At 34.9% G+C, this 10862-nt stretch overlaps 1 pseudogene; it reads left to right on the forward strand.

Annotated features, from left to right (window-relative positions):
• Positions 1 to 3667, forward strand: part of LOC113182717 (phosphatidylinositol N-acetylglucosaminyltransferase subunit C-like) — a 181361-nt pseudogene extending 177694 nt beyond the window's left edge.
• The last annotated feature ends 7195 nt before the right edge of the window (positions 3668 to 10862 follow it).

Consider the following 10862-nt stretch of genomic DNA (forward strand, 5'->3'; position numbering starts at 1 on the left):
GGAGCCTTTTATTGTAGGACAACAGAGGTATTTATACATTCCACACAGCTTATCTTAATTAGCATAAACTAGATACAGCAGTCAACCAATAAGAAATCTCCACACTTAATGGCTCCCTGGCGCTACCTCACAAACCACTCCCTCTGGCAAAATACCAGGCGCCATCCTGACTTGTTTACAGACTCTAACATTTCCCATTTTGTTTAATTTAAATAACGACCATAGTGGTTTGTACACAAACACCATAAATAATCTGCTACAAGCAGAAGGGGAGGATACAAAATGTCACAATATCAAGCCAATTGATGGCTCCATGCAAGAAGCCCTTGAAAAAATTATACCAGCAGTGATAACGTTTGCAAAGATAGTGAGTTACAATTTGTTGTAGATTACAGTTTGTCTCAGGCCAGATAAAACAGTTTCTCAATAGATTAACTCACAGTCCAGGTAAATCACAGTCCAGGTAAGTTCTGCAGGCAGTTAGCTTAAATTATAGTCCAGGTAAGTTCTGCATGCAGCTAGCTTGATCCAAAGTCTCGTCCAGTTTTCAGCTGAAGTTTCCTCTGGTTTTTAGCAACACTGGAAATTCTTCCACCCTAGTCCTCACCGGCACTGGGATGAACACAGGAACTCCAGCAATGATGCCAGAGAAAATCCTGTAGTATTCCACTAAGGAAACAACCTTCTGAACAATTTAGTACATTATCTCAAGGTTTTTTACTTTTGAAATAGGCCTTAATAGTGCTCATTATTCATTGGCTTCCAGGTGTGGGAGAACCATTGTAGTTACTGGCCTTGGAAGGGACGCGGGGCCATCTTCGGCCCCTAGCTTCCAGGCAGCCCCAGATGGCCCCGGAGAGAGTCCAGGGAGTGTCCCGGACTCCCGGGGAGAGTCCCAGAGAGGTCCTGGACTCAAACTGCCACCGGGCACAGGGAGCAAGAGCTTGCGAGACTGTGCCTCCAGGTCAGGTCTGGATTTGGGCTCTCGCAGTGGCGTCGGCGTCAGGCTCCCCGGACGGGGGCAGGGAAGAGCCGGCTGCCACCTCTTGGAAAGTCTTGCTGCACTATGACCAGCTCTCGCACGTGGTAGCCACCTCACCGATTCACGCACCCTCCAGTAACGAAAAGTATTCAGTAATAGCCTTTTGTTGCAACTTTTTTCCTGATAATCCTTCCTTCTCTGAACTTTTTCTTTCTGACTAGAGTTCCTGGGCTTCTGTCAACACATGCCCTAACTATTCTTGGTTCCACTGGAGTGCCTCCTTCCCTTAGTAATTTATTTCTCACCCCTTCCATATTTTCGTCACAAAGACAATACAACATTTTAAGACAAAACAAGACACAAACATACTGCATCAATCCTCTCCATTTTCTTGAAATGGCCATTTTTCCTCTCTCCCTATCTGCCTAGGGACGAGCAGATTTGCTCCCGTCCTATCTATGGACGGGCAGCTTTTGTCCATAGTATCCCAGGATGGGCAGCTTTTGTCCAAGTGTCCCAGGGCTCCCTGTAAGGAGCCACCATCTGCTGTAGTCTGGCTGGCTGCAGCAAACTAATGGGGGGTGACAAGCAACTCCTGTAGATTGTTACAGCTGGAGTGGGAACCGTTTATTATAGGACAACAGAGGTATTTATACATTCCACACAACTTATCTTAATTAACATAAACTAGATACAGCAATCAACCAATAAGAAATCTTTACACTTAATGGCTCGCTGGCGCCACCTCACAAACCACTCCCCCTGGCAAAATACCAGGCGCCATCCTGACTTGTTTACAGACTCTAACATTAACAGATGGATCTTAAGGACATTAGTGCAAAATGAAAAAAGCCAGATATAAAAAGACAAATACTGTAAAATTTCATTTACATGTTAATCAATTGGTTAGAAGCACAGAAATATGAAGTAGAATGAGAATTATTACGGTCTGGGGCAAGAGTGAATGGGAAGTTATTGATTAATAGGTAAAAAGTTTTACAATATTAAATAAACTATGGATATGGATGGTGGTGATGATTATACAACAGTATGAATGCATTTTATACTACCCAACTGTATAATTAAGAGTGATTAGGGTGGTAAGATGTTGTATGCATTTTGCCAAAATAAAGTATTTGGGAATAAGTGTAATTGATTTCTAAAATACATTTATTTTTGTTGTTGTTGTTGTTGTTCTTTGTTTATTTTTTTTGTTTGTTTAGTTTTAAAAGATGGGGATGTTATTACATACATCGGCCAACATCATAGGACATTTCTAAATGTTAAGTAATAAAACATTTCTTCTTTCTTTTGTATTTTCTCTGTACTTTTTAAATAAAGCTTTGTGGTAGTGATGTATCGTATAAGAGATAAAGAAATTTGATTTTCAATGCCTTATAACCAAGTATAGTGTTTATTTTTCTTCTTTTCACTCTTAGTAGATAACACAGTCTCTGCCTATAAATGCTGCTAGGTAGCTGTATTCTTAAATATATTTAGTATACACTGGCCTTCAATTCCATGCATGCTATCTTCAAGGTTAACAGCTGGTGGTAGCCCTAAGGTATACAATGCTACCTTTGAAATTTGCTCTATTATGTAACTAGTCCCATTCAATGGAACTGCTTTTTAGTAGCTCAGTACAATTTTCAATTACTATTGCAAACAGATAAAAACATGTCTGCGGAATGAATTTGTGTAGTTTCCTATAAGCATGAAAAGGATTTAAAGCAGCATTCTACTATTTTTTTAAAACATCATAATTCTTTTTTCACTGGCTGCACTCTATTTTCTTGGGCACAGAATCAGAAAATCAAGTATTCTAACAAATAACCTTGCAGTGAGAAGGGTAAAGTGACCTAAGTTGACTTACCTATTGCCCTCAAATGTGGAAGACTTTATACTTTTTAAAATGATGAGATGCTCCTTTGGTTTATCATTGAATTTGGACTACAAGCTTTCTACGTGTCTTTTAAATTGAATGTTCGGAAACAATTTTGTTTGAAGCTCTGAAAACTATAGGCCTGCAGAGCTGACAAAAGAACATTGCCTGTCTCTACTTAAAAACATGATGATGGTTACTGTTACGGAATTAAAAACATGGTCTTAGCTTTGTGTCTACATGTCCCCTCATTCTGTGTTGCTCTTTCTATTTGTTCTCCTTTTCTATTGTTTTACTGTGCCTTCGTTTCTTAACTAGGTCATAATTTTCCTGTTTGGTGTTTTTCTTGCTCTGTTTATATATATCCCCTGTTCTCTCTCTTCCTCTGCTTTCTCCTTTCCCATCCCAAAGCTCCCGTGAAGATCAGAATTGCTTATTTTAAGTCTGAAAAATTACTCGTATTTTTAAAAACTTCAGCCTACAGTCACAGATCCTACTGTTCCCATAGCTGATGCTCAGATGTTCCTCAGCTCCCAGATGGCAGATGATACCTTTGCAGAGCAGGTGGGTCCACTCCATCTCTGGACAAATAAACCTCTCCTGTAAATTGCTTCTACTTGAGAGGGTGACCTGCATTCAGGGGAGTTCATGAGGAAGACATTGCTTCTCCTCACCTTTACCTCTAGGCAGAAAATGCAAGCTCCCTTTCTAAGAAGGCCCTTGGAAGAGGAAATGAGAAGAAATGCATCTTCATCCATCACCTGTTCCTGAGGCTTGTCGATTATAGGAAGAAATTGCTGTAATTTGAATGAAAGTTTGTACTAAGTATATAAATTTGTCTTCAGTTGACATACTGTTTGATTTTTTACTATGTATTGATGAAAAAAGGAGTGCCTAATCAGAATATCTGATTACAGAGTTTCTGTTCAAGATGAATTTTCTTTATGTTTTTACCCTTAAAAAAAAAAAAAAAAAAACCTTTGTATTTTCTTCTAAATTTACCTCACTATTGACTAACCAAGGCAAGATATTTTGTTTGGTTTGTTTATTTTATGCCTGTCTTTTTTATCATCTTTTATTATTTTTATATTTATTTATTCTTAACTTGACAGTCTTCAGACCAAGGTAGAGTTGTTACAGAGCAGAGCTACACCATGAAACTGAGGCCAACTACAAAAGCATATCTTTCACCCCGATTCTAACAATTATGTCAGAAAGATTTCAGACATGTCACTCAGAGTAATAGATATGAGTTAATTATAAGGTACAGAAAAGAGGAAAAAGGGACATTATCAAGGGAGAAAGTGGGTCCTCTTAAAGAGGAGAGGGACAACTTGCCCCTCCAGCCTTCTAATTTTATCTGGGTCACAGAGAAATTTCCAAAATGCCACCCAAGTCCACATTTTCAATTTTCACTGACAGCATGGGAACTATATGAACTCCCTCCAAAAGACTATGGTGTGGTGCTCATCGTTGGAGATTTTAAGGAAACTGAGTTCCCCTGTTTTTGCCTCAATTCCCTGCCCCCTTGATCAGTTTATTACCCTATGAATAACCTTCAGCAAGGTTTCCTATGAGGGTCTTAATATTTTGGTTGCAAGGGTGACTGGGGTTGTTATAGAGTTGGTGATAACAGAGGATCCAGGCCACATGGTTGGCTGTGACATGATCTTGAAACACTAGTTTTTCTTAAGGGATGTAATTATATCTTCCATGTGCTTGTCTGTCAGGTAAGGATCTGGGATTTAGTGATCCTTTGTTGTCTTTTCCCTGCTCGCCCATTCCTGGCTGACAATCTACCTAACAAAGTGATCTATTATTACAGAGTGAGCACCGTATTTGGGAGTGAAAACATCAATATTTTCAGTTTTGGGGTATGAAAAATTCTACCAGTGCTTCAATTTACTATGGGTTCAGATGTGCAGGTAGAGTATATTACACAGAATACTGTAATTAAAAAAAAATGTAAACCTGCTATAAAAATAGACTCTTGGGAAACTTCAATTTCCTCATCTAGCATAGCACAGGAAACAAGTTGGGTTTGCAATGAATATTTGTTGAACAGATGGTGTATAATTGAATAGACTTGAAAAATAGGTGTTTATGCATATTCAAGGCTATGTTCTAAGTTGAAGGTGTCCCTTGCTTGCTCCAGTATTTCTAAAATACCCTTTTATTGAAAAGTATTTTATTTTATTCCTGTCTTTTTTATCCTCTTTTATTCTCTATTTCTGTGTTTTTAATCCATGTTTTCATTTTTTGCTACTTGCAATGAAAGTCTCTTTGGATAAACATTGTGCTTAATTTTTAGGATACATAATGTATATTATCTCTGTTAGCTTGTGTCATAAGGGTAGATAAGAATAAAAGAGCTAATAATTCAACATGATAAATACAGTAATGAGAAAAACATTTGAAACTTCCAGTCAAACTTTTTTCTAATGTTATAATATTTGTTTAATACTGCAAATATTTGTTCCATTATTAATAGGCTGCTTATATGTTAAATATAATGATATTTTGAATAAATATTATTTTCTTGGGTAAATGAAGCTTTAAAAATACTTTTTAAAGGAAAATGATCTCTCTTTAAGAAAAAACAATATATATGTATTATGTGCATTTCAAGTCATATGATCAGTATTAAAAGAAGAAAATAAATACAACCACAATATGGTGACCCAGAAACTATTGTCGCTAACATTATGTGAATATTAACTGAGATACTTATCTTTTTAGTATGTGGTAAAATAAAAAAAAATAATATTTCAGTACACTAATACATTTTTTGTTTAACTTTTTAATATTTTAAAAATGACAGTTAAATAAATGAAAGTGTTAGTATTAATATATTTATTTATTTATTTATTTATTTTTAAAGAGAGAGTGAGAGAGTAGAGAGAGAGAGAGAGAGAATTTTTAATATTTATTTTTTAGTTCTTGGCGGACTCAACATCTTTGTTGGTATGTGGTGCTGAGGATCGAACCCGGGCCGCACGAATGGCAGGCGAGCGCGCTACCGCTTGAGCCACATCCCCAGCCCCAGTATTAATATATTTAAAGAGGTAAAAGAAGTTTAGCTGAAGACATGCAAATGTATGTTTTTTTTCCTATGTAAAGAAATATTATTTTTCCTAACATGATATTTTTCCTAATTAAGTTGTAGAAAACATTATAAAATTTATATTAGTAATATCAGAATTACAAGTTCACATTTAGGCAAATTGAAGGATGTTTCAGCAACACCATGAGCACCTGCAAGTGGCTAAACACTCCCACCTTCACCCTGATACATATTTAAATTTGTTATTAAAATGTTATTATCATGTTAACATAGATGTAACAATGTTAAGTGAATTACATGATATATCAGTAAAAGGGTTAGCTGTATAACATTTACCATTGATGTTTAACAATAATCACTATGGGTCCTTAGATTTAATTAATTTAGATATTGTCAAAAAGATAACCCCTGATCTCTAAGAATACCATTTCTTATTTCTTAGTGTGCAATTTTGACTCATTACCTATTTGGCTTTATTTCATGATCAAAATATTTTTAAGTAATGATAGATTCTTGGTTCTCTATTATTTACCTAGGAACTTTGACCTCCCAATTATTTTTAACTTGAACACATATTTGCCTGGTATTTTTGGATTAGATTTCTTTCCTCAGGTATCTACATATATGGTCCTATTGTCTTCTGAAATTTAATTTTGTTATGGAAATGTCTTATACTTTTTCATTATATTTAAAATTCAGCAACTTAACTGTGAATTTCAAATTGCATTAGTTTTTTTCAGGATCATATACTGCTTTTTTTTTTTTTATCTAAAGACATGTAGTTTTCACAATTCCAGAACTTTTTTCTGCATCACCACTTGAGTTTGTTTCTGTCACTTATGGGGTTTTCTGCCTTAGCCTATCCAATTATCATTTTAGGTAATCAATACTTGTGCTCCTCAGAGAAGACCTTTTATACCATTTCTTTTTTTCTGTTATATATACTTTTATTAATTCAACACATTATTTTTCTGTCAACATCTCAACTTCCAGCAACATCTATTTTGTTCAGTTTTATTTTATTATTTTTTGATTGGCTTCATTTATGCTTGGTCATATACTAGTATGATTTTTCTATCTCCTCTAATCCTCAAAAGAGATGGAGTATATCATCATTTTATAACCAAGGAAATGGAATGTGAGAAAGCAACATTCTTAAAGCCCAAGGATTTTCACAGTCAACTTGAGATTTGAGTCCAACTCTTTGTGACATTATTATCTTCTACACTTCACCCCATTGTTTTTTGCCAGGCCATTAAAGAGCAATCACTATTGTTTGTTTTTAGACAACATCATTTGAATGTATAGTTTTACACCATTATTATTTACAACAGTGCCTTTAGTTCCATAATATTTTTAAATGGTTATTTTGAACATTAGTAATAAGAATATAGGATGTTATTTACTTGCTCCTTTATTTAAGTAAGCATACCATACAACAGCAAAAGTTTAACTAAGAAAAATGTTGTCTATTTCATGATATTTGATGTAAGAATAGAGGATTCAAGAGTTGAAATGGTTCCTAACTTGCAAAAGTCTGTGGAGAAAGCAGCATAACACATGAGTGGTGCCTTGTTTGAATTGAGTACTGTATCAAGCATTGTTCTTCTTTATATTTTAGTAAATAAGAATTTGACCACGAAAAAAAAACTTGCTATCAACAGAGAATAATCTTTAGAAATAATTGGAGATATTTTTGAGCATCCTTTAAGATGCTAAATTAGACATCTCAGAGCCTACATATTACCAAGAATATGGATGCATTTTCTTTCTTTCTGGACTGCAAAATTTTAGAATTGACTTTTGTTTTATAAACATTTTAGATTAATAACCCAAATTAATATTTAATAGAGTAGAATGCCCAGCTGATTTAAACCTTCTTTCTCCATCACAGATGTCCTAACTCCCTCTTCATGTCTGCATCCTACATCCAAATGATATCTCTGGAATATTTACTGCTTTGTGATTTAGCTCATTTACAACTGTGTAAAGAAGCAACAACTATGCTCACTATGACCAGCAAGTGTCCTTTTCCTTTGCTTGAGCATAACAGAGAAACATTTAAAACTTTACACCATTTGTCTCAGTTGCTTTGAGAAGATGCAGACGGATTTCATAAGCAGTTTTTCATTGTGTTAAATAGGATTGTCAAACCTCTGAGCAGAATTCATTTTTCCTAAAGAACCAATTTTATTTTGCAGTAATGAGTGGATAGACTATACCCCAAACAACTACAAAAGTTCTTTGTCTGTGCCAAATTGAGGATCAGGGAATAATTCTTTGGTTTGTATTCTGTCCCATTTCACTTTTCTTTTCTCTCTGTAAATATAGCAATTTTTAAATCTGAAGGTAGTGATGACTTTTGAAGAAGTGTGGTTTATCGCAATTATATTTTAGCACAAAGAATAAGTGTTTCAATAGTATTTATTCACTTGGGTTTCTTGGGAAATTCATTCTGCAAAAAAATAAATAAATAAACAGGTTGCTGAAAGGCACTAGTACATGAACATTTTAATTTAAATACATTAAAGCTCTATAATTGTGCTCTACTTAGTTTTTAAATGAAAGCATTTCTAATGCAAAATAGCAGAAGACATACAACAAACTCAACATTTGCATTATTTTTAGCATTTAAAGCCTATCTTTACACACACACTCACACACACACACACACACACACACACACACGCGTGCACTCGCGCTCTCAATTGGAGACAGAAAAATAAATAGAAACCTTCGAATGATCACCAAATCTAATTTTAGCTTACAGTTTCAAACTTCTCTCCTTAGAAATGAAGGAGAATGATTTTCATGCAGAACTTTGTTTAAATTAGTTAACAGTGAAAAGCATTAGTTGTACAAAAGCTAACCCTTAGGCTGCATATACAGATGCCAGAAAAAGATGAGTGTGTTTATGCACCCTTTTTGGCATGTATTAGCTTGGCATACCCTTTGAGCAAATATACCCTTTTCTTATATAGGCAGATCTTAAAATGTCTCAGTGAAGTTTCTGGTATTGAGTCTCTTTGAAATTTGGGATAGTATCACTGTGAAATTGAAACTCAAAACAGATAAACATTAATTCCTCACTGTATTACTTAATAGCTGAAAAAATCATGAGAAAGTTGCCTAAATTCCTTGACATGTTAAAAAATAAGTTTACTTGTATCCTACAGAGACTTTTTTTTTTGAGTTTAACTATTTTTTTTTATTGTTGGTTGTTCAAAACATTACATAGTTCTTGACATATCATATTTCACACTTTGATTCAAGTGGGTTATGAACTCCCATTTTTACCCCTGATACAAATTGCAGAATCACATCAGTTACACTTTCATTGATTTACATATTGCCATACTAGTGTCTGTTGTATTCTACTGCCTTTCCTATCCTCTACTATCCCCCCTCCCCTCCCTTTCCCTCCCCTCCCCTCCCCTCTTCTCTCTCTACCCCCTCTACTGTAATTCATTTCTCCCCCTTGTATTATTTTTCCCTTTCCCCTCACTTCCTCTTGTATGTAATTTTGTATAACCCTGAGGGTCTCCTTCCATTTCCATGCAATTTCCCTTCTCTCTCGCTTTCCTTCCCACCTCTCATCCCTGTTTAATGTTAATCTTCTTCTCATGCTCTTCGTCCCTACTCTGTTCTTAGTTACTCTCCTTATATCAAAGAAGACATTTGGCATTTGTTTTTTAGGGATTGGCTGGCTTCACTTAGCATAATCTGCTCTAATGCCATTCATTTCCCTCCAAATTCTATGATTTTGTCATTTTTTAATGCAGAGTAATACTCCATTGTGTATAAATGCCACATTTTTTTTTTTTATCCATTCGTCTATTGAAGGGCATCTAGGTTGGTTCCACAGTCTTGCTATTGTGAATTGTGTTGCTATGAACAGAGACTTTTAATAGTAATATAAAGTATTCAATGCCTGTGTCACAATACTGTTTCTTCCATATTAATAATATGTATGTTAAATATGTTCACCGTCGTGTGCTTCATTTTTAACTTCTTTCTGCTGATAATTTTTAATTAAAGCACATAATTTTTGTTTATCTAATAAAATAAATGTATTTTAAAATAGGCTTAACTTAAAGAAAAATTGCGTGAAACTACTTGTTCCTTATTGATGTAGTGGTGAGGATTGAGGAGAAGGATTCCATAACCCTATAATCAGGACCCAGGCTTTCCAAAAGTCTGTGTTCTAGACTCAGGGAATTTTGCTACTCTTTTTGACTTAAAGGTTTTATTCGTTCTTTTTAGATCTACATGACAGTAGAGAGTGTATTTTGGCATATTATACATTCATGTAGTATAACTTATTCTAATTAGGATTCCATCTTGCAGTTCTACATGATTTGGAGTTTCACTGGTTGGGTATTAATATATAAACATAAGAAAGTTATGTCAGATTCATTCTTCTGTCCTTCCTATCCCTTTACCTTTCCTTTACCTTCATTCCCCTTTGTCTAATCCAAGGAGTTTCTATTCTTCCCTCCCCATCCCTTATTGTGTGTTAGCTATTCTTGATTAATAAAATGGTGTTGCTCCAAATTCTAGTGAAGTATCAAATACAGAACTTTTTTTCCTTCCTTCTTTCCTTGTCTCTCCCCAACACCCTCCCCTTTTTCCTTTATTTCTTGTTTTTCATTTTAAGGGAATTGAGGGATATTTGGATAGTTGAGATTTTCAAACATGATTGATGGTTTGTGTGTATTTCTACTTTCACCTTAGTTTGTATTGTGGATTTATTGTGAAGTTTCCAAATACAGTAAATTATGCAAATTAGAGAACTCCTATACTTACATTTTCTAGACTATTAATGACCTATTTGTATTCCACACTTGATCATCTCATAATTGTTCCTGAAATCTCCAGGGTGTATTTATGTAATCTGCTTGGAGCTTTTGAAATACTTTAACATCTTATTTACC

The sequence above is a fragment of the Urocitellus parryii genome, chromosome 3 (assembly GCF_045843805.1).
Source record: "Urocitellus parryii isolate mUroPar1 chromosome 3, mUroPar1.hap1, whole genome shotgun sequence".
NCBI lineage: Eukaryota > Metazoa > Chordata > Mammalia > Rodentia > Sciuridae > Urocitellus > Urocitellus parryii.